The sequence below is a fragment of the Phascolarctos cinereus genome, unplaced genomic scaffold (genome assembly GCF_003287225.1).
Source record: "Phascolarctos cinereus isolate Bilbo 61053 unplaced genomic scaffold, phaCin_HiC Scaffold_5;HRSCAF=322, whole genome shotgun sequence".
In the NCBI taxonomy this organism is placed as follows: Eukaryota; Metazoa; Chordata; class Mammalia; order Diprotodontia; family Phascolarctidae; genus Phascolarctos; species Phascolarctos cinereus.
The window spans coordinates 424484888-424504954 of NW_027555958.1; positions in this window are offsets into that span (position 1 = coordinate 424484888).

Consider the following 20067-nt stretch of genomic DNA (forward strand, 5'->3'; position numbering starts at 1 on the left):
GAAACCACTTTATTACTCTAAAGCAGTATACAAATATAAGGTATAGTGGTGGGTCGTGGATGAAGGAAGGATCTGGACATACTAACTTTTGTTTTTGTGTGGATAATATGGATAGAGTGTAATGTATATTATACTATTAAATCTTTTGGTCACATCTGCCTTAGTTGCACGTGCACAAACAGGGTTCTTTTCACTTCTCTGTCCTTAATCTTACCACGTAAATGTGTGCCTCATGCTAGTTAGACCCTCTCCTCCTCCTTTCCTCTCTTTTTCTCTCCCTTTCTCCCTCCCTCTCTCTCTCTCTTCATTCCTTCCTCTCTTCCTTCTTCCCTTCCTTCCTTCCTTCCTTCCTTCTTTCCTTCCTTCTTCCTTTCCTCTAACACATTTGAAAATGGAAAGAGGACATCTATTCATGTCTTCTTTGGGGTATCCTTGGTGATTGTAATTATATATCATTTGGTTTCTTTTTTCCTTTTCAGTCAGTCAGTCCATAAATAAATGTTTATTTAGCACCTACTATTCTAGGCATTGTGCTAAGTGCTGGGGAGACAAACAGAAGCAAAAGAGAATTCTCGATCTCAGTGAGCTCACAATAAAGGAGGAGACAACAAACCAACAAATATATTCAGACAAGATAGGTAGGAAGCACATAAGAGAGGGAAAGCATTAGAATTAAGAGGAATTTGGAAAGACTTTCTGTCAAAGATAGGATTTTAGTTGTGACTTGCAGGAAACAAGGGAAGGCAGTAGGTAGAGATAAGAAGGGAGAATATTCTAGGGGTGGGGCAAAGCCAGAGTAAATTCTCAGACCTGAGAGATGGAATTTCTTCTTTAAGGAATAACAATGAGGTCAGGATCAAAGAGCAGTTGGTTGGGAGTGAGGTAAAAGGAGGATGAAAAGGTTAGGGGTTTGTGGAAGTTATGAAGAGCTATGAATGACAAAGAAGAGGATTTTGCATTTGATTTTGGAGGTAATAGAGAGAGAGAGGAGTTTAACCAAGTGGGCATGTGCGCGACACGATCAAACCTGTGCTTTAGGGCAATCACTTTGGTAACTGAATGGAGAGGGGAGAGTCATGAAGCCAGCGGGCTGTTGAAATTGTCCAAGTATGAGGCATAGAGGGTTTTTCTTCCTTTAATTAACATTGCTTTTGTCATTTTGATATTTTTTCCTGGATCTTCTTGTTTCACTTTGCTTCACTTCATAAAAGTCTTCCCATGCTTTGATTTCATTATATTCATTGTTTTTCACACTGCTTTAATATTCCAAAGCATTTAATGTACCACAATTTGTTCAACACCAGGTGATGAACACCTGCTTTATTTCTATTTTTTTTCAACCACAAAATTTTGCTATAAATATTTTAGTGTATATGGGAGCTTTTCTTTGTGTCTTCGCTATGACCTCCAAGCCCTTTACCATTCTTTAGTCCTTTCCTATGCCATCACCCCTAAATTATCACTACTTCCCCTTCCTGACCCTTTGGTCAACCATTTCCACTCTATACCATCCTTTTTTCTCAAGTTCTGCCTATCTTTAGCTGTGAATTACTCCCATCATGTATTACCTTTGTTCCTATACACTTCCTGCTGAACAAAACTGGAGAAAAACATGCAATTGTTCTGATTGGAACCACTGAAATTTTATTTACATTGTCTGGACCCTCACAACAGCAAGGCAGTCCTTTTATACATCTCTAACTCATTTACTATCCCACTCACCACAGCAACTCTTCCAAACCTTTTCATCCCTTTTCAACCCTCCCATGGCTCCCCTTCTGCCCACACTTTCAGCTGAGAACCTTGGCTCCTATTTCACTGAAAAAATCCAAACCATTCACCAGACTGCTCTCTTTCCCTCTCTTCTCACATAACTCCTAAAAGGTTTTCACCATCATCTCCTTATTCACTCACATCTTGCGTGAAGAGGTAGTCCCTTTCCTTGTGAAGGCAAACGGCTCTATATGCACCTAAGATCTCATTTCATTCTATATTCTCTAGCAGAAGACCCTTTCTATTATCTTCAATCTCTCCCTCTCTACTGGTTGCAACCCTACTGATTACAAACACGTTCCTGTCTTCCCCAGCCTCAAAAAATCCTCACTTCATCCAGCCAACCCTGCTAGCTGTCATTCTATATCTTTCTTCTCTTTTGTAGCCAAACTCCTTGAGAAAGCTACCTACTCTCAGCTCCCTTCACTTTCTTTCTTCTCATTCTCTTCTCAACTTCCTGTAGTCTGGTGTCTGACCTCATTCAACTGAAACTGCTTTCTCCAAAGTTACCAGTGATCTCTTAACTGACAAATCTAATGACCTTTCCTCACTCCTCATCCTTCTTGATCTGTCTGCAGCCTTTGACAATGTCAATCACTATGTTCTTTTTAATGCTTTATTTTCTCAAGGTTTTTGTGACCACATTCATTCCTAGTTTTCCTCCTACCTGTCTGACTTGTCCTTCTCAGTTTCCTTTGTTTTATATTTATCCAGGTCATGTCTATTAATCTTGGGAAGGCCTACCTATCTTCCTCCTACCTTTCTAGTCTTCTTATACCTTACTCTTCATCATGTACTCTTGGTTCTGGTAGCATTGGCTTCTTTGCTGTTCCAAGAGCAAACCACTCCATCTCTTAGCTTCAGCCATTTTCTTTGGCTGTCACCCATGCCTACAACACTCTCTCTCCTCACTTCTATCTTCTGGCTTCCTTGGTTTCCTTCAGGTCTTAGGTAACATCCCACCTTCTGCAGCAATCCTTTCTCAGTCCTTCTTAATCTTAGTGCCTTCCCTATGAGATTATCTCCAGGTTTTCCCATGTATATTTCATTTTTACATAGTTGTCTACACTCATCGCTCTCATTAGACAATGGCTTTCTTGAGAACAGGATCTGTTTCTCACCTTTCATTTTGTCTCCAGTGCTTAGCACTGGCACGTGATATACATTTAAAAAATGCTAATTGACTGCTAGACAATTGGCTGACTGATTGTACATTGACAGTTGGAAGAGAACATAGATATCATCAAGACTGACACCCCTTTCATTTCATACCTGACAAATCTTATGGATCAAAAATAATTTTGATAATTTATTGCTAGAGATATTCAAAAACTCAAAGAGATCTGTGACCTCAATGATTTGGGCACTTCCTCCAATGATTCAGTTTGCACTCCATCCTATGTGACTCTTGTCCATCAATTCCCTAAAAGTTCATTACATGGGTTCACTCCATGTGATGGAGGCCAAATTCACTTTCTTCTGACGTTACGTGAGTATCACTGGAAAATGTTTGCTGTCCTCTTCTGGCTCTTGCAACGTGGGCAGCCCATCTTCGCTTCCTATCATACAATTCATAGCTGATGTTTTTATTCCTGTTCTTCAGCATTCATTGATAGCCAGATAGTGCAGCTTGCTCATATCCCACTTTACACCTCTCTGTTGCCCTCCATTTTTAGTGGTATAAGTTAAAAACAACATCCCCAAATAAAACTTTACTTCTAGGTCATTGCCCCAGGAAATGTATCCTCATGTATCCCAGAAGGAACTTCTTTCATGGCTTTCTGAATACTATAGGAACTTTTTGGGGAGCTTGGTTAGTTCTTTCAAAAACTTTTTTGGTTCTATGATTTCATTGTCATGAGGAGGGCCTTGTAGGGAAACCTATTTCCAAAAGCAACTCTACTGTAACTTGTAACCTTCTAGGGTTGCTTGAGAACATTCACAACTCAAGTGACTTTCTCACCATTACATACTTATTATGTGTCAGAAGCAGGATCTGAGCCTATTTTCCTGACTCCAAGACTAGCTGGATAGCCTCTATTCATTCCTGTATCTCTGTAATTATCTCTATAAACAGTTAAAACAATGATAGCTAGCTTTTGTTTAATAGCATTTTAGGGTTTACATTTTAGGCTTTTATGTTATCATTTTTGGTCCTCTCAACAACTTTGTGAAGTTGGTGCTATTATTATTCACATTTTAAAGACAGGGAAACTGAGTCTATGAGATTTTAAGTGATTTGCCCAGGGTCACACAGCTAGTATGTATCTGGTAAGAGGCAGGCTTGAAATCCTAGCCTTCTTCATTCCAGGTCCAGTGCTCTATCCATCATGCTACTTAGCTGCCTATGAAAGTACAATGAAAGGTTAAGGATGTTTCTACAAATTCTTGCAAATCTGTTTTTTAAAGTACTGGTTGAGTTTTATAAACAAAAAAATCTCCTTCCCTTCACAAGTTAAATTTAAGCAAATTGTATCAGAAAAAGAAAACAGCAGCAACAACAAACTAGTGTATGTATAAGATCTAACTCACTTCATTAATAATTCTAATACTTGAAGACCATAAATGCCTGTATTTTGTGTTGGGGCTGACAATGCTTTGCACAGAATTTGTGAACAATACAGTATGGGCCTCTTGGAGCTCAGTTTCTAAGGATGCTAAGACACGCACACATCACACATAAAATATATGCGTCCTATATGGAAATGGAATGTCAGTGGGAATATTTTAAGATAAAATATATTATTTCAATTTTAGATGGAAGTAGTCCCTCTTGGAAGTTCTTTTGAGTGTAGAGTTTCTCCCTTCATTTAAAAAAAGTTTGTTACTAAACTAGGAAAACAACAGAGACAATGCCTCAACAATGTGAATGGGGGAAAATGAAATATGGAAGAATTATAATGATTCAGCTTGACCCTGAAGAAGAATTGAGAAAATGCATTTCGTTTCCTTCATTGTAAAGGTAAAGGAAGATGGATGTGTAATATTGTGTATTCTTTCAGATACAGTCAATGTGTTAGCTGTTTTTGATGATTCATTGTTTTCTCTGTCTTTTAAAATCTTTGTTAACAGAGATGGCTTGCTAGATATAGGGTAGATGGAAGAGATATATTCAGAAATGAGTATGAGAGAAAAAATACATTATATCAATAAAAGGAGAGGTAAGGTGGCATAATGAATAGTGAGGTGGCCTCAGAGCCAGAAAGACTTTGCTTCAAGTACCACCTCTGACATGTCCTCACTGTGGAAACTTGGCTGTATTGCTCAAGGTTTCCATGGCCTAGGCCACTAAGCTGCAGAGGTGCTGGTGATTGCATAGTAGAGGGAATTTCCTTACCTGTGAGTTCCATAAATCAATGAAATCACAGGTTTAGTCTCTACTTTTTATCCTATCAATAAAAATAAGATAACATTTTTAAAAAGGAGGACAAAAATTATATTATGCTCTCAGCTTGTCAGATAAACATTCTGAGGAAAAGAATATCCTCATTTAAATTTTTAAATTTTGGTAGATGTGATACTGGAAAGGAAAAAATGAATGTCTTATATTTCTATCAGTTACAGCACTAAACTTCCAGTCACACAGGGTCAAATCCTCACAGACAGCTTTGGGTTGTTTCTTTTCTTTCTGGCATCAAAGATACACACACAAATGTGTATATACACACAGACATATGCGCATGTATGTGTATATAAAAGATACACACACATATAAACATATGTGTGTATTTGTATATGTGCCTCATTCTGCAATCTAAACCCATCACTTCTCTGTGATAGTGTGTTTCATTATTGATTCTCCAGAATTATGGATGGTCATTGTGTTGATCAGAGTTTTAACCCTTTCAAAGTTGTTTATTTTTTTAGTGTTGTAATTGTACAAAATATTCTCCTGGTTCTGCTCATTTCCTTCTTTATCAGTTTCTATAAGTCCTCAGAATTTTTTGTCTTTATAATATTGACGGTATAGTATAATTTGTTCCTCTGGTTTAGCTCATTTCATTCTGCCTCAGTTAATATAAGTCTTTCCATGTCTTTTGAAATTGCTGATTTCCTTATTTTTATGGCAAAGCAATACTTCATTACATTTATATACCACAATTTATTCTGTCATTCCCCAATTGAGGAGCATTGGCTTCTACCCAAATATATGTATTTCTAAATATCACTTCAATTTCATTCCAATCAACCTTAACCCTAGTCTAGGAACTCCTCATTTCCAGCCTGGCTATTGAAACAATCACCTAACCCATCTTCATGTCTTCTTTAGTCTTTCTCCCTCCAATCCAACTACTACATACTGCCTGGGGAATTGTTCTAAAAACTCTGATTCCATCATGTCCCTCCATGAATCAGATACCTCCAGTTCTCTCTCCTCATTGCTTCCATGGTATTGCTTCCTAAGGATGTGCCTTTCTCTATAATGAGCTTACATCCTGCCTATCCAACATCACTGCCCACTATTGCCCTACAAGAATCCTTGGCTCCTTTGGGCCTATCTTCTTCCTACCCCTTCTTGTTCCTTTCCAACTCTGCCTTGCACATGCTATGTTCATTCCTTGAAATTCTCTCTATCCTTAACTTCCAGCGCAAGTCCCACTTTCTCCAGAAGGCCTTCTTTGAAGATTCCAGCCCACTTATATCTCTCCCTTTTCTGAAAATTGTCAGCATTTAATGGTTGGTTGTTTGGTGGTTGCCCTTTGCTCTTGAAGAAGACCAAAATGACATCATGATGCGAGAGTCAAGTTACAATGCATCTGACGATGGCTGATCAGATATGAGCTCTGAATGCTCTACCACAGGTTGGGCACAAATAGTCCAGTGAACGTTTGGGGTGGATTCTCTGAATTTGTGCAGCTCTCATTTCTTTTGAGCTACTTCAATTCTGCTTTGCTCTAAGAATACAGCACCTTCTCTGATGTGGGCATGCCATGCTGGGTGGTTTTGTGCCAATGTCTTTCCTATCACACAATCAATTCCAAAGTTCTTTTTTTTTAATGTTAAGAGTTGCAAAATATATTAAATTTATTTAACAAACCTGTGGGCTTTAAAGAAATGGAAAATTACCCATAAAATATTCAGATCAACTGAACGTGAAAAAATACAAAGAAAATAGGAATAAAAGAGCCACAAAGGTATGAAAGAGAAAAAAAAATTTGGTATGACACATTTATAGGTGAAACTTATCAAATGTTTAAAGAGCAAATAATATCAATGCTACACACATGATTCTCAAAAATTGAGAAGGAAAACAGTATATCAAGCCCTTAATAGGAGACCACTAGAAATTGATATTTTAACCAGAAAAATATAAAACAGAAAAAAAGAGAACTAAAGATTGTTACCACTAATGAATTTTGATGAAAAAAATTTAAATAAAATCCTAATAAAAATACAAAATATTTTTAAAAGACTATCCATCATTCAAAGTTGGATTTATTCCAGGAATGCAAGAATGTTTCAACATAAGGAAAATAAATTAAGAATCACATTTAAAGCAAAAAACATTTCCAACTGCATTGAAATGAAGTTATAAAAATGTTTTTTAAAACAAGCTCATGGTCCTCAGGTTAAGAACTCCTGCTCCATACTCTTCTCCATTATACAGATGCCAAATGTTAAACACCCATCTAATGATGTCATGCCCCAGATTCAAAATCCTTCAGTGACTCTGTATTGACTCTAGGAAAAAATGTGAAATCCTAAATTTGTTGTATGAACCCTTCCTCCATCTGCCTTCCACCCACCTTCCCAGTCACTTGCGGTACAGTCTCCATTCCCCCTGAAACTGGCCTGCTAGCTCTTTCCTGAATACAATACATCTCCTGACTCTATGTATTTGCAAAAGTTTTTTCCCCCAAGTCTGGAATGCATTTCCTCTATTATAACTTCTTTCAAAGGACAGGGAGGGGCCATGAAGTCTGGTGATTCTGTCATGTTACAAAGCTTAGGTGGCCCACATTATTGGTTTTCAGAACACACTCCCTAGGAACTGCTTTGATTTTAAAAGGTCAGAATCGTTTGTCTTCTTGCTATATTGTGAAGGAAGGTATGATCCAGTAGGGTTTTTCCACAAGTGAATAAACATTTAATAAATGTAGAATTGAATTGAGTGTATTCATCTCTTTCTGGAGAGTAGGTAAATTTTCTTATTTGGCTTCCATTATCACTTCATCTTGTAATAATAGGGAAGAAGTGTCAGTGTTTGAAACTTCAACAACACATAGGACATTGTTGTTGTTAATGGAAAGGTCTAGCTGAGCACTATCCATCTGACAATTCCATAATGTCCTCCAAAGAAGGGACTATGTTTTTTTTAATATAAATTTATTTATTTTTAGTTTTCAACATTCACTTCCACAAGTTTTTGAGTTCCAAATTTCTCACCCCTCCCCCACCCCAAGATGGCATGCATTCTGAATACCCCTTCCCCTGGTCTGTCCTCTCTTCTATCTCTCCCCTCTCCCTTCTCTTATCCCCTTCCCCTTCTATTTTCCTATAGGGCAGGATAGACTTCTGTACCCCATTTCCTGTATTTCTTATTTCCCAGTTGCATGTGAAAACATTTTTTTAAAACATGTGTTTTTAAAACTTTGAGTTCCAAATTTTCTCCCTTCCTCCCTCCCCACCCACCCTCATCTGAAAGCAAGCAACTCAATATAGGTTGTACATATGCAGTTATGCAAAACACTTCCTTAGTAGACATGTTGTGAAAAACTAACTCTGTTTCCCTTAATCCTATCCTGCCCTCCCATTTATTCTATTCTTTCTTTTGACCCTGTCCCTCCTCAGAAGTATTTGCTTCTGATTACCCTCTTTCCCAATCTGCCCTCCTCTCTATCATCCCCCTGCTCTTTGTCCCCTTCTCCCCCTATTTTCCTGTAGGGTAAGACAGATTTCCATACCCAATTGAATGTGTATGTTATTCTCTCCTTAAGCCAAATCCTATGAGAATAAGATTCCCTCATTCCCTCTCACCTTCCCCTGTTTCCCCTCCACTGTGAGAGACTTTTCTTTTTGTGTGTGTGTGACTTAATTTACCCCATTCTACTTCTCCCTTTCTTCTCTGAGTATCATCCTCTCTCATCCCTTAATTTTATTCTCCAGATATGACCCCTTAATCTTCAACTCACCCTGTGCCCTCTATCTATCTATATACATACATATTTTTTTCCTTCAACTACCCTAATACTGACAAAGTTCTCATGAGTTACAAATATCATCTTTCCATGCAGGAATGTAAACAGTTCAATCTTAATAAGTCTCTTATGATTTCTCTTTCCTGTTTACCTCTTCATGTTCCACTGGAGTCCTGTATTTGAAAGTCAAATTTTCTGTTTAGCTCTGGTCTTTTCATCAGGAATGCTTGAAAGTCCTCTATTTCACTGAATGACCATTTTTTCCCCTGAAGGATTATACTCAGTTTTGCTGGGTAGGTGATTCTTGGTTGTAATCCTATCTCCTTTGCCCTCTGGAATATTATATTCCATGCCCTGCGGTCCTTTAATGTAGAAGCTGCTAAATCTTGTGTTATCCTGATTGTGTTTCCACAGTACTTGAATTGTTTCCTTCTGGCAGCTTGTAATATTTTCTCCTTGACCTGGGAACTCTGGAATTTGGCTACAATATTCCTAGGAGTTTTCCTTTGGGGATCTCTTTCAGGAGGAGATCTGTGGATTCTTTCAATTTCTATTTTGCCCTCTGGTTCTAAAATATCAGGGCAGTTTTCCTTGATAATTTCTTGAAAGATGATGTCTAGGCTCTTTTTTTGATCATGGCTTTCAGATAGTCCAATAATTTTTAAATTCTCTCTCCTGGATCTATTTTCCAGGTCAGTTGTTTTTCCAATGAGATATTTCACATTGTTTTCTAATTTTTCATTCTTTTGGATTTGTTTTACAGTGTCTTTGATTTCTCATAAAGTCACTCTTCCAATTGCTCTATTCTAATTTTTAAGGAAGTATTTTCTTCAGTAATCTTTTGGACTTCCTTTTCCATTTGGCCAATTTTTCTTTTTAGGGCATTTTTCTCCTCATTGGCTTTTTGGACCTCTTTTGCCATTTGGGTTAGGCTGTTTTTTAAGGTGTTATTTTCTTCAGTATTTTTTTGGGTCTCCTTTAGCAAGCTGTTGACTTGTTTTTCATGATTTTCTTGCATCACTCTCATTTCTCTTCCCAGTTTTTCCTCTACTTCCCTTACTTGCTTCTCAAAATCCCTTTTGAGCTCTTCCAAGGCCTGGGACTGATTCATATTTTTCTTGGAGGCTTTGGATGTAGGAGCTTTGACTTTTGTCTTCTTCTGGTTGTATATTTTGATCTTCTTTTCACCAAAGGATAATATAGTCTGACTCTTTTGTGCTGCTTGCTCATGATCCCAGCCAATTACTTGAGTTTTAAACTCCTTGTTAAGGTAAGAGTCTGCTTCCAATGTGGAGAGTGTACTGTCCCAAGCTTCAGGGGTTTGTGTAGCTGTTTTCAGAGATACTTGTAGGGACCTGTAAATTTTCAGTTCTTCCAAGGTGGTATGATAAGGGGTGAGGTGTTTACTCCTTTCCTGGCCTGTGACCACAAGTATTCCTTTCTGTCCCATAACTGTGAGGAGGGGTTTCTCTACAGCCGCTACAAGCTCCACCATGCCAGCTCTCCTCCTCACCCCAGCACTGCTGCCCAGAACTGTGGCCCAGATCCACACACGGGCAAAGCAAGAGATTCCTGCCTCAGCACTGGCAAAGAGATCCCTGCAGTTCCTCTCTGATCAGCCACTGGATTCCCCCTCAGTCTGTGGGCCGGAAGCTCGGGAAGCAGCTGCCCCCCAGGGCCAGGCTCTTGGGGAATGGAGCTGAGACCCTGCCTTCCTCTCTGACCACCGACAGAAACAGACTTTTCCCACTGACCTTCTAAGTTGTCTTTGGCATTCATGGATTGAGGAGTCTGGAAACCTCCACAGCTGCCCGCGATTCAGTCCTTTGAGGCCTGCACCAGGTTTGCTGCAGCCTGCATGCTCATGCTGCGCTGTGCTGTGCTCCCAGTCCGGCACGATATACCTTTCTGATCAATCATCCAGGTTGTGTTGGGCTGGAAATTTGTTTCACTCTGTCTTTTTGTGGGTTCTGCTGCTTCAGAATTTGTTTAGAGCCATTTTTTATGAGTATTTGGAGAGGTTTGGGGGAGAGCTCAAGCAAGTCACTGCTTTCACTCCGCCATCTTGGCTCTGCCCCCCCCAATTCCAAAGTTCATAAGACAGACCTTTTACTTTTTCTAACTGCCATGTGAATAGCATGTGACCATTTGAACACAGTAGGTTCCTGATAAGTTTTGTTGAATTGAAGTAAATTGATTTATTCATTCTGAAACTTAGCATACAGCAATTCTAAAAGTGTTTTAAGATTTATAGAGTGACTTGCTCAAAATAGCCCCAACAGGCAGATAGCAGAAATACTACAATTTTCATTTTACAAATGGGCAAACTGAAGTAGCAAGATTTAATAAAAACTGAAAATTATATAATGCTTAAATGTGGAAATCGCTTAAGCATTATTATACTCATTGTACAGATGAGTGAACTGGAGATACAGTAAGATAGTTGAATGGCTGACCACCACCAATAAAACCTCCCTAATTATTTCATCACCTTAAAAGAACAACAAATGTGTCAAACTAAGTAAAAGGACGACTAAAAAAGATAATGGAAGCAAGCAAAAATTCTTCACAGGTAAAATCTGGAAGAAAAGCTAAAAGATGAATTGAAGAAATAACTAAGCAGACACAACCAAGCAGGCATTTGCTAAGTGTCTTCTCTATGCCACATGTTAAGTTCTGTACAGATATCTCATTTGATCCTCACAACATGTCTGGGAAGCATTTTACAGATGAGGAAACTGAGATTAAGACAAAGGTCTCAGTAAGTTGCCGAAAGTCACACAGGTAGTAAATGTTGAGAACCATATTGAACTCAGGTTTTCCTGACTCTAGGCCAGAGCTCTCCACTATGGAACCCGGAACCCAACATAATAAAGAAATACTTAAATCTGTGATATTGTTGATGTGGAAATTCCTTCCAGTTATGGGGATCCCAACCCATCCATATTTTCCTGTTGCATGCAACTCTTGTGCTCATCCTCCCATGTCTTCACCATAGGTGCTCAACCAATGGTTCTAGAGGAGTGTGGAAGAGTATGGAGGATCTTTGAACTATCTGTTGCAAGGAAACCAGTGAAGAATTGTCTACTTGTTTCATACTAATACCAACAATGAACATGACCTTGATGAGTGTGTAGATAATTTCCATTAAATTTTGTGTAGAAGGGAAAGTAGATGTGTGTGTACACTTCTATATAATAGATGGAAAAGTAAGAAAATATTTGGGTTTTTTTCTGGCATAAAAAATAGAAAATTAGTGAATGAAAATGGATAAAATTGTGGATAAAAGGCCAACCTCAGAATCAGGAGTATCTAGTTTCAAATCCTAGGTCTAATATACACAGGATATATGACCCAAGGGAAATCTTTAAGCCTCTCAATACACCAAGCAACTCTCTAATACCATAAATTGGAGGGTAGTTATTTACCTGCATTGGTAGGGGAAGACTTCAAATCAGAAATTGCCTATACCAAAGAAAAAATAAAAAACTCCATGACTTTATAATGGTGTTGCCTATGCATGTATTTATGCATGTTATGTGTATATATGTAAATAAATGTATATATACACACACATATAGATGCACTAATCCAGTTGTATTTGCTTCATTTTTTCTCATTAGTTCTATTTATGCTTTTTCTCTAAGTGTAATGAAGTATCAAATTATATGTTGACTTAATTTGGATAACTTTACTGTGTTCTTTTGTAGAATTTCTCTTCCTTTTCATTTTCTAAAATAGATGTTGCAACAGATTACAATTATTTTCAGGATGGCCTATTTGCAAATATTTCTAAAAGGAGATGATAAAATACTCCAGGAAATGTTATCTTTTGTTTTTGGATGCAGGTGGAAACCAAATCTACCCTCTTTTTTATTGCTCCAAGAACTTGGGAAATCTCTTTCCATTAAGTTATAATTATCTTCTTTCTCCTACCTTTCTTCATAGAGATGCAATGAAAGGACTAATCAGTGAGGGCCTGATGCTGAATATGTACTGTCTTGTAATTTAGTTCAGCCATATTTCAGTCATGTCTAACTCTTTGTGACAGCATTTAGGATTTTCTTGTCAGAGATACTGGAGGATTTGTCATGTCCTTTTCCAGCTCATTTTACAGATGAGGAAACTGAGGCAAACAGTTAAGTGACTTGCTTGGGGTCCATTGCTAGCAATTGTCTGAGGCCAGATTTAAATTGAAGATTGAATCTTCCTGACTCCAAGCCTGGCACTTTATCAATTGTGCCACCTAGCTCCCTTTTGCCTTGTAAAACCTCATACGAAATCTTGTTGAACCCCCTCGCAGCACTGGACTCAGAACCATTTTGTGCTTTTCTTTGGTTGATCTGTTGTCATGACCGATAATTTCATCATTTTGTCAATATTGGTAAACATGTGTCTATGCTAGGACTGTTTTCAGAAAGCACTCAATCTGTTGCCAGGGTTATACTCAAAAAGATTTCCCAGATTTGTAGAACCTCTCAGAGCTTATGACCTATTGAGATAGCCATTGAGAACCTAAGATCACATCCTTACTATCAGGAATCATCATAGGAGGATTTTGTGGAGGATTGAATAAATATCATGGTTTGAAAGGTTATCTTCCATGCCTAGAATGCTTGCTTTCCTCAATTCTGCCTACTACTTTCCTTGGCTTCCTTGTCAGTCCCAAATGAATTCCTGTCTTCTACAAGAAGCCTTTCCCAACCTCTCTTAACTCTAGTGCCTTCTGTCTTTTAATTACTTCCTATTTTAATATTCATTTTATTTCCTAATTTCTTTTCTACTTAGCTTGTTTGTACACATTTGTTTGTTTGTTGTATCCCTCATTAGACTCTGAGATCTCTGATGAAAAGGACTACTTTTTTCCTCTTTTTACATCCCCGGTACTTAGTACAGTGCCTGATACCTCGTAGGCACTTAAGAAATGCTTATTGACTCACTGACTGAAAGAAATAGAGATAGAAGAAATCTCCAAAAGGAAAGAACCTTATAACAACTTGCTTTCCAGACTATAACATGAATTAACTATAAAGACCTTTTGTGTATGTGTGTTTGGGGGATGTGGTGAATTACTGTATTCATTGGGGAACCCCAGATGAATTTAGATTGATGAAAGTGTGAGGCAGTTTAAGACAAGATAAAGTGATATTTAAGTCTCATTCCTATCTTCAATAGGTGCAGAAATTTGTATGAGATTATACCTTAGTTTTTATATTTGGGAGAAGGCAAATGAGAGTGTGTGTGCTGGTTGATTTTATTTAATAATATCTCTTTGTTGCACAAATGGGAAGGCTCTATGGGCCAGGGAAGTTATTGGGGTAGAGGAATAACTCTTAACTAGCTATACTATAAAGCAGTAGAGAATCAGAGTTCAAATCTGGCCTCAGTAGTTCTTAACTAGCCATACTAAAAAGACTCCTAGAGGTTCTCAATGTTCCATCAGAAGGGTCTTAAGCTATTCCATAGCAATATGATAGATGGTTACCATCATATTATGATATGGTAACTATTAATAAATGTAACCCAGTTAAAAACACTTTGGGTGGGGACCCAAACATTTTTAAAGAGAGTAAAGGGGTCCTGAAATCCAGACAAAATAAATTATTACAATTTTAGAAAAAAAATGCCCAAATAAAAAGAATGCAATCAGATTAAGAAAAAATAGATAAAGTTAGGGGAAAAAAATCTTTTCATTAAACTTCTCTGAAAAATAATCTGATATCAAAAAGCTGTAGGGAATTGTCACAAATTTGTAACATTAAGAGCCATTCCCTTATAGGTAAAGGTGAAAGGATATAAATAGTATTCAAAAGAAGAAACCACATTGTTAACCATTTTGGGAAATGTTCAAAATTATAAATAATCAGAGAAATGATACTTAAAATTTTTTTCAGCTGTCACCTCACCCTGTAAGATTAGCTAAGGTTAGGTACAAATACATGAGGAGTTTTGAGTCAGAGGACCTGAGTTTGACTAATACCTCTGTCATTACCCATAGGACTTTGGTGGCCATTTCATCACCTGGAAATTCAAGGTGTTGGACTACATTGCCTTCAAACTCCCTTCTAGATCTAATTCCATGATCTTATAATCACAGTGTCCAAGGCTCAGGAGAAAAATAATAGATCTATCTATCTATCTATCTATCTATCTATCTATCTATCTATCTACCAATCCATGGATCTTCAGGCCTCTTTTAAACTGCCTATCATGAACATTGAATACAAACCTGGACAGGGTCCTAGTGGGTGACTAAAAGGAAGGAAAAAAGAAAGTAGGAATAATTTGCCTGGTCAGATGATGTGCAGAAATAAGAAAAGGGGATGGTTTGCTTACCAGCATTAATTCAAGCTGAGAAAATGTGAAATAATCATTGAAGTTGTTTCAAGCCCTCTCAAGAGAGAAGAAGTGATCTATAAATGTAGAAGAGCTAAGACAGAACTCTAGAGTGTAGAGTTTAGAGGAGAAAATGTCCCTAGAGATCATCTGGGACTCAGTGCTTCTTAAACTATGGGTTGTGACCCCATATAGGGTCATGAAAAATTTGGCAACAGTAAAAGGTTTCTGAATGCACAATGACCAAAAATTAATTAAAAATCAAATGTGTAATGAATGTGAGGTGTTTCTGGCAGTGCTTGCCCATGTTGCATTGAGTAAGTTCACTGCAGCCCTAGTTCTGAATACAAAGCATGTGCACGTTGCACTGTCCGTGCTCTCTGGCCATGCAATGCCAATGGACGCTGCCAAAGCTGGGAAAGGTGTCACAAGTTGAAAATGATTAAGAAGTCCTGATCAACCCTGTCATTTTAAAGATGAGAAAACCAAGGACCAAGAAAGTTAAACCACTTGTCAAAGAGATACTAAAGCAGAAAGTGGTGGAGGAATAATTTAAACAATGTGCTGTATTTGAAATCAAATCATCTTGGTTAGGGGTGTACTAGTAAATATTTAACAACCAACTTTCTGAAAAAAATGTATACTGGACACACTTTTAAGTTTAATCTGCATTATTAACATTTTCTCTGTCATTTTCTTAAGTTTAGACAATCAACAAAACAATAAATCAAGCCCTGATTTGTAGCATGTGTCGACTTCAGAGAGGTAAATGCTCCCATTGAATATTTCAAACTATGTTCTATGGAGCCCATTTGAGTTGGTTCCAGCCCACCCCTGAACACTTGGTTCAGATTACTCTTCTTTTATTTTCTTTACTTTTTAAAATTTTATTAATTTATTTTGATTTATCTACAATCACTTCCATATGCTTTTGAGTTTAAAATTTTTCTCCCCCTTCCTCCCCACCACCCTACCCAAGACTATGCACAATCTGATATAGGCTTTACAGTTACATTCCTATTAAGCATATTTTCACATTAGTGAAGTTGTGAGTAAAAATTAAAACCAATAGGAGGAACCATTCCTCTTTTATTTTCTACCAAAGGAAGAACACAAGGGCTTTGGAGTTAGAGGATCTGGATTTCAACCTTGACTCTGTTACTTAACTATTTGTGTTACCCTGAGTACCACTAGACTTCTCCGAACTTTTGTTCTTTATTTGAAAAATTGTGCGAGGGTGGGGGGAGTTTGGATTAAATGGCCTCTCTGGTTCTTTCTAGTAAGAAAGCTATGATCCGACCTATCTTACTTGGGGCAAGTAATTTACTACTTTGAGCCTCAGTTTCCCCATTCATTAAAAAAAGGGGGAGCTGGACTATATGACCTCTAGTGATTCTTCCAACTCTAAGTCTGTGATCCATATATAACTTTCTTTGTACCGTGCCATGCAATTTACTGTCCATAGTCCCCTCTTTCAGCTCTGAAACTAACTAGCTGTTTGACCTTGGACAAGTGCTTTACTTCCCTGGGTATCAGTTTCCTTATCTGTAAAATTAGGATGTTGACTTAGACTGCCTCTTCTCCCATTACGAGTTCTTATGACTATGATTCTTGGAAAAGAAGGGGGATAATTTGCTGCTTTATGTTACCCTGATTCCCTTTCCAGTTTTCAGCCAATGCAGAGTTAAATGAATATGATTGTAGTAGATGTACCTGGATTTACCAGCAAAATCCCTAGAGGGCAAAAGAGGTTTTTAAGAAGTGAACATTACACTGAATCTCACTGGAGGCATGTAAACTGCTAGTGCATATGGGACAGTTTTCTGTTTATTTTTGCTATTTAACTCATTATTTTTGTTTTCATTTCCTTTGCTCCTAAAATAAAATCTTGATCCTATACCTTTCTACTAAAACTCTAAATGTAGTTTTTGGTTCAAGGATCCTTCGGGGCATTGTACGTGAGGCACTAAATAGAATTGTTCGGAGTATCTTATCAAGACTTTTTATCTTCATGACCACTGGGAATGGTGGTGGCCCTTAAAATGGAATGCCATGTTCAGAGAACAAGGTACTACCCATTAAATGACATGGAACTCAAGTCAGCGTCACCACAGCAGCCCTAGACCTGCTTTGTACAAAACTGGAGCTTCTTTCTATAAGAAACTTGCACAGGCACTTAGCAAACATGGATTGGGTAAGCCCACTGAATTGAATACAAGAAAGAAGGAGACACACACTTTGCCCTCATGTACCTGATAATCTAGTTGTCAAGATGAGATATACAAACATGAAATTATAAGTAACAAAGCAAGGCAAGCGATAAAATTGTCAAATGACAACAGCAAACAATGAGGGCTATGGGAATAAGAAGCAATGGATGTCAGCGTGGAAGGAGGTCTTTAGGGGAGTGCCATAGAGATTTATCCTTGGCTCCATGCTCTTCAACATTTCTAACAATGATCTCAAAGAAAGTAAAGATGAAATGTTTATCAAATTTTCAGATCCCCCAAAGTTGAGGAGGGTATTTTACTTGACTTATTGACTTGATATTTACCACATTAGATGATGAGATCAGGATCCAAAAAGTTCTAGACAGACTAGAAGGATAGGTCTGATATAATGAGGTAAAATGTATTAGTGATAAGAATAGAGCCCTATCATTGGACCTACAAAATTCAATTAAAACATAAGGGAAATGCCCCTAGACAACAATTTGCGTCAAATCAATTGTGTGTGTGTGTGTTTTTGTTTTAGTGGACTATACTCCTAATAGCATGATACTGAAGGTAAAAAACAAAACAACCACACCAACACCAACAGCACCAAAATCTGAATGCAGGGTTAGGCTGCATTAAGGTAGGCAGGAAGTCCACAGTGAGAGTGGTAATTGTCCCCCTTTACTTGGCTCTAGTCAGACCTCCTCTGGAAGATGGTGCTCACTTCTGGATGCCGCATTTTAGGAAGGACTTGGACAACTGGAACATGCTCAGAGAAGGTCAACCAAGATGATGAAAAGGCCAAAATCCCTGCTATACAAAATTTGATTAAAGGAGCAGGAGATGCCTAAATGCTTACTCTCCAAAAGAGAATTGGAGTGATGGGGTAGAGCCTTACAAATGTCTTTAAGCATTTGAAAGTCTGTCATGCAAAAGAGGAATTGGATTTGTTTTGCTTGGACTCAGATGACAAAAGAAGATGACAGTGGTAGAAGTTGTGAAGAGGCAGATTTCATTTTAAGAGAAGAAAAATATCCTGAAAATGGTTGGTAACCTAATGACTTGATGTCTACTTGACAGCGTTTCCTTAATGGAGTGCCCCAGAGCTTGATTGTATGCTGATGAACACTATTTATCAATGGGATCTGCCTGCTTGTCAGAAGACTACTCAGAATTCCATGAGAACCTATGGCCTGAGACTAGATCTGGGACAGACTACTCAGATTCCCTTAATATTGAATTAGACATCTTCAGGGAGGTAATAGGATGGCAAGGAAGTAATAGTAACTATGATGATGACAACAATGACGGCAACCATGATGATGATGATGATGTTAGCTAAATTTACAAAGCACCTATTATGTGCCTGGCACTGTTTTGAGTGCTTTATAAATATAACCTCATTTGATTCTCACAACAACCCTAGAAGGTAGATGCTATTATTATCCACATTTTATATATGAAAAAATTGAGATAGAGAGTAAATGACTTGCCCAAAGTCACACAACTATGTAAGTGTCTGAGGCTAGATTTGAACTAATATCTACCTGACCCCCAACCCTGTGCTCTGTTCATTGAGGTACCTCGATACTTTATTGTACAGAGAAGTATATCTTAGTCCAAGACTTTTATTAAAATGTTTTGGAGTAAAAAGCCCAGAAAGATCGGCATGATTTGCAAACAAGCAAATATGTAAAGATGGCAGACTATAGAGCCCATGGGACACAAAAAACTCAATCTATAATGCTCTTCTTCCCTTCCCTGTCCATGATGACATCAATAAAGACATAGATAACATATTTATCAAGTGTTCAGATAACACAAAGAAGGCACAGTTAGCTAATACACTGGCTGTCAGTCCAAGAAGCCAAAATGATTTTGAAAGGCTACAGAATGGGACTAATTGTAATAAGATCCAATTCAGTAGGAACAAATGTGAAGTCTGATACTTGGGTTCAAAAAATCAACTTCACATGTACAAGGCAAATGAGGTCATTTTTCTTAAATAGATCTGAAGGTTTTGGAGCACTACAAGCTCTCTATGACTTAATGCCGTAATGTAACAGCCAGAACTGAATGCAAAATTAGTCTAAGTAAAGAAAAAACACTAGGGTTAAGAGGGATTAAGAAGTCTTCTGACTCTAGGTTCAGTACTCTCTCTTCTACACCATGTAGCCTCTGGGTGTGCCTGAAGTATTCAGAGGACAATGAACTGTTTAGGGAATGGGGGAAGACAAGGCAGGATACAGAGGTACAAAGCAGATTGTGGAGGGCCTCTACGGCCAGGCTAAACTGCAACATTTGAATATTCAGCACCATTCTCACTTATCATTTCTAATATACATATACATATATGTGTGTGTGTGTGTGTGTGTGTATACATATATATATATATATATACATATATATATATATATCTTTAGCTATTCTTTGCGATTTCTAGCACTTACTCTATGTCTTAAGATTCTCTTTGGTAAATAAATAAAGGGAAGTGCAGGTTTGTGAAAATGAAAGTGCTAGGAATTTTGAGCTCTTGTTTCCATAGAGGGAACTCCAAATCTCTGTTATTTTCTACGATCATAAAGGAACTTCTGTTTTGACTT